The sequence below is a fragment of the Acomys minous genome (assembly GCF_964271855.1).
Source record: "Acomys minous genome assembly, chromosome: 5".
Taxonomy (NCBI): Eukaryota; Metazoa; Chordata; class Mammalia; order Rodentia; family Muridae; genus Acomys; species Acomys minous.
The window spans coordinates 80,020,018-80,025,306 of NC_140494.1; the positions used below are offsets into that span (position 1 = coordinate 80,020,018).

Sequence of the window (5,289 nt, forward strand, 5' to 3'; positions counted from 1 at the left end):
GAGCACAACAACACATTTGGCAGTCACATAAATAAGTGTATTCCTCTCAGTTATTGAATGGAGAAATCCTAGATCAACACCCTCCTAGATTAGTTTTATTGGTGATAGAATAGAATTGGCCTCAGTCCCCCACTATGCTGGTAAAACCTCATCTTCATTTTGAATGATGGTCCGCCCCCAGTCTTCACCTGGTCTTCACTCTGTGCATATCTGACATCCAAATTTCCCTTTCTAAAATGACAGTAGCCATGTTACGTTAAGGTGCACATCAATGAGCATACCTTTATTCAATTCAACCTATAGAAAGTATTTCCAAATATGGTCACATTCTCGGATGCTAAGCATTGAAAAGTAGATGTGAAATTTAGAGGCTTATAATTCAATCTGTAATTCCATAATAAGTATTTGTCAGATCAATCAATGAGTAAATGGACCATGCATAACACTTTTAAAATTGTACTTAAATGCCCTACTTATGTGTTTTCTTTGGGACAAAATTCACTTTCCATTCATGCTTAAATCTGCAGTGTTAGCACAAAGACTCATGCTCAGTTTGTGCCGATAATGCTTCATTAGGTGACTGATGAAGGAAATTACATAGAAGAATTTTTCTTGAAGGTACCTCTGAATGGACTGGATCTTGTAGATACTGTGCTCGTTGAGTCTCCCTGACCCTACAGACGATTCTGAGCCAGGAAAGTTTATACCCCAGGCAGTTAGAAGAATTCCAAATGTTTCTATGACCTCATTATGTTGTCTTTTGGAGATCAGTTCACATCTTTGATTTTTGTTTCTATACATTTAAAAACTTTGTTTTTTTTTTTTCCCTTCACTTATCAAACACAATGTTAAGAGTCCAATGCAGACTGCTTCCCAATGAACCTGTCAGGGAGACATCAAAGTGTCTTCTTGATGTGAAAAGAAAGATAATGAGAAATGGGAAGCCCTAATGTGGGGTGCAGCACAGGGAAATATCCAGTGTTCTATCTGGTTCAGTATGACCATCTCAATTATCATCAACATAAGGAATGCAAGTAGAATATTAATTAGCTTCATTTTCTTCAATTTGGCATTTGTAATCAGCCTCAATAGTAATGAAGACGTGGTGCTAAGATTCTCTCTGAAGAAATCCATGAACCTAAAGTAATCTAACAAGGCAAGTGTGGACTAATTGGGTTTATTGGAAAGAAAACAACCAGGCTGGCATTCATCATAACAGCGACACCCCCATTGGCATCTTAAGCTAAGAAATTCCATTCATGAAGCAGAGAACAAGTATTTTTTTAGTTTCCTATGTCCTTAATTCACTCCTGAGGAAGGAACTCAGAGTTCTAGGAGGAAAGCAATGCAGAGACACATGAGAAAGAGGGGCCAGCTGGGATCTAAGTTTCATAACGTTCTACTTGTGCACGCTGTCCTCTGTGTAGGTGTACGTCCAGATAGCTCCTGGTGTCGCCTTCTTCCGCTTGGAGACACATGAGAAAGAGGGGCCAGCTGGGATCTAAGTTTCATAACGTTCTACTTGTGCACGCTGTCCTCTGTGTAGGTGTACGTCCAGATAGCTCCTGGTGTCGCCTTCTTCCGCTTGGAGCTGTCACTGAAACACTAAGTGAGGTGAGTGATGGTGCATCCAGCCTTCTTTTTTTCCTTATTATTAACATGAAGCCGATTTTGTTAGACTTTAAAATTTTTAAATAAAAATACCAGGTTTTTTTTTATAGATGAAAATACCAACAGCTTTCCAGAGGAAAGGAAAAACAAAGCAAAATCGAAAACAAATGGCCAAAACACTAAGAATGTAACACTTGTATAATTCCTGATGGCTTCATGGTTCTTCTCACTATAGGTAGTTTATTGTACCTATGTGTAACAATATAAATGTATATGTAAAAAATAAAAAAAAAATGTTTTTAAAAGTCAAGCAAGCAAACAAACAAGCAAAAACTTCGGTGTTAGAAATAGGCAGGCAAGGAGGTCAGCCAAGGGGCAGACAAGCAGCTTCAAAGCCAGAAGAGAGCTCTAGAGAAAGAGAAGGGAAACCCTCAGGTTTGGGCTTTTTACAGGTTTCCTCATATGCACACATATGTGTCTACCTCTTCAGTTATTTTTCGTGTGTTTTCTTAGTTCTTTTTCTTGTTTGGTTGTTTTATTCGTATTTTTATTTGTTTTATTATTGTTATCATCACCATCATCATCATCATCATCATCACCACCACCATCATCATCATCATCATCATCATCATCATCCCTTAGAATACTGTCTGTTTTCTAAGGAGAGCCAGAAAAAGGGTGCGGATCCACATGAGAGGTGAAGTCAGAACGTTCTGGGAGGAGTGCAGTGAAGAGGATATACTGGCTTCTTCTCCGGCATCTACTCATAGTTTCACTTATCTCTGTCAGGAGCATAACCAGGTGAGATTTAATTCCAACAGGAATCTATGGGGGCATTTATTATTCAAGCTGAAATATCATATTACTTAAAAATCCAGTTTCATATTTGTTTAATCTTGATTTTCAGTTGACTGATATAACAGCATTAGTCAGACCCTTTATCTTGACTGGAAGAAAGTTTGAGTGTACTTTCCAATACCTAGGAGTTTTATGGGAGCTAACTAATTTTTTTTATGCAGAGACTACAAATTATGCAAATCTATATACCCATGCATATAGGTACGAACTCTGTAGTGCATGCATAACTTGTTCAATGTCTCAATGCTTCCTGCCCCCATATAAGTACGAGTTTTCTCTCTCCTTTCATAGTTTCCTTCCCATACAGATGAAATTTAGTCCTGTGTTGAATGGATCATTGTAAACTATATAATATAAAATCGATTATTTAAGTAATTTGTTTCTTTAGCAAATATTTAGAGTCTACTCTTTTCTAAGCACTATTCCTAGCATACAAGGTAGAACAAGTGCTCCTCTTGGGATCTTTTTTTCAAAAAGAAAAATCAGTGCAAATCAATGAACAAAAGCAAGCCAGTTTTCCAAGGTGTAAATAGGAGGAAAAGAAAATTTGAGTAAGTAGTTGAAGAAGTTGGAAGAACAGTCATGGAGAATCTTTGCAGTTGTGAGTTATAGCCCGTGTGTGGAAGAGAAGCTCTGTCAGGAAGACTTGCCTAGCGTAATGAATGGGAAAGTGTTAAAATTCTCTCATCAAGACTTTGCAATAACTTTGCAATGTATGACATGCTGGAGAAGGTCTCCTTATCTCATGTTGATTCCAGGAAAATACAGTTCCTGATGCCAAATAGTCCTTACCATTAAGAAATACATTTTATATTTTATAGATGAGGGAACAAAGGGCATGGGCTTCAAGCACTTGCCCAACTACAAAGTTTATGCAGACATAGAAGGCCAGTTGGCTTATTTCAAAATCAAAGCATTTACTCTTACACAAACCATTTTTTTTCACTTTGTTACTGATGTGATAAACCACGTTTTACTGGGGATTGTGAAAAGGCCTTCTGATAATGTTTTAATGACCTTTGGTCTAATTGTTTCTGTAAGCATTTTCTAGGTAATGTGGAGGTCATGGTAATATGTAGGAATATCTCCCCAGATCTTTTTTCCTTTTAGTCTACTGGTCTATAAATGTGAAATGTAACCCATAGACTCATGTGTTTGAGTACTTGGTCTACAAGGCTGTGGAGCCCTTGGGAGTGTGGCCTAGTTAGAGGAAGGGTAATGGGGGGAGCAGGCTTTATGAGTTACAATCAGGCCTTCTTTCTAATCCCAGACTCGCTGCTCTCTGCTGCCTAGTTTGGTGAGACATAATGGGGCCAGCTACATACTTCTGTCGCCATGAATTCTGCTCTGCCTTCTACACTATTATGGACTGTATCTCTTTAAATGGTGAGCCAAAACTAATTTTCATTTCCTGAGTTTCTTTTATTAGTTATTCCACGTTGGTAACAACAATTGAATTAAATAATATATACCCCATAGCCAGGAGTGTTGATAGTGAGTGTGGGAAAGATTAAGCTTTGTCACAGGTGGAAGCAGTCTTGGCGGCTTTACCCTTGGGGCACACCATGAATACCTTGTGAGAGACTGTTTGGAGCCTTCCTGGGCTTGGAATTCAGGAAGCCTACCTGGGAACCCCACCGTGGCTATTGTTTTCCTAATTGACCCTCGAAGGGAGAAGGAGACCGCCCTTTACATGTGACTGGGAAGGTGGTGAGAAGAAAAACAAGAGGTTGAGAGAAGGAGGGGGCACGAAGAGGAGCGAGCGGCTGGACCAGCACGCGGGACGGAGACACACCTAAGGACCTGTCCTGTGGAACGGATACCGGAAGGTTCATTCTTCTGTCCCTTTAACCTTTTTTTCCTTCTTGTGTGTGCTAGTTGGGTTGTACAATAAAATTTAATTGTTAATAAACAGAGCCAACAAGTGAGGTAGTTTTTAAATGCAACAAAATATAGAGTGGGGTCAGCCAACTGCACCCAAGGGGAGAACTGGGCGTTGCATTGCTTTTATGCACAAGTCTTTCTGGAGCAGAGGCATGAGCACTGCTTCTTGTTTTTCATGGTTGCTTCAGTGTAGGATGGCAGGTGGCAAGATTAACAACATCCATCCTTCAGCTTCAAACCTCAAATCCCTTTCTGTCTATTTGGCACACAATAGTTACTCATCTCTGAATACAGAATTACACCCCTGCAAAGTCTAAGTGACTCTCAAGAGCCTGAGTGAGATTCATGCTGAGAGTCTGAGGGACTGATGAGCAACGGTATTACTGAGGCATAATGGAAAATGAGATTCCCTTGTAGGCACCACCGTTGAGACCTGCCACCAGAGGACATGCCCTGCAGCTGGAGAGAGATCCCTCAGCCAGCTAGTCAGTCACCACCCGTGCACCTCCATGCTACTGAGTGAAGCTCAGGGACTGTTCTGTGTCAAATAAAATGTCTTTTGAAATAAAAGTTTTGTATTTCTCAGTTTATCTTTGTGAATTTAGATGTTTAATAATCTCTAAAATAAAAAAGAATCATGACTTTTTTTCTGACTCTACTTCTATAAGTACTGCAATAAAAAACTAAGTATTTGTATATAGAATGAAATAAAAATTTTTATTGCTATTTTTGGCATTTAAATTGAACAAAAGGACTATAGTATAATATTGAGAAATGTAATTTCAGGGAAAAATTGAGATAAAAATATGTTAGCTTTCTATTTTGTATTCAATTTTGACTTATAGAAGAGAAATAAAAACCATATTTATTGTTCTGAATTTGGACTTATACAAGAGTAATAAACCATTTTTATTATTATTGTAGTGTCATTTCCTG

The 5,289-nt window shown here is 38.6% G+C and overlaps 1 long non-coding RNA gene across 2 annotated transcripts; it reads left to right on the forward strand.

Moving 5' to 3' along the window:
* The first annotated feature begins 1,541 nt into the window (after positions 1-1,541).
* On the forward strand, positions 1,542-4,888 carry LOC311597723. Of its 2 annotated transcripts, XR_014779332.1 has the most exons (5): positions 1,542-1,614; positions 2,274-2,412; positions 3,740-3,855; positions 4,141-4,298; positions 4,771-4,878. It is a non-coding gene; the product is annotated as an uncharacterized lncRNA (long non-coding RNA). The 2 variants fall into 2 exon arrangements; XR_014779331.1 differs by having other exon boundaries at positions 4,141-4,888.
* The last annotated feature ends 401 nt before the right edge of the window (positions 4,889-5,289 follow it).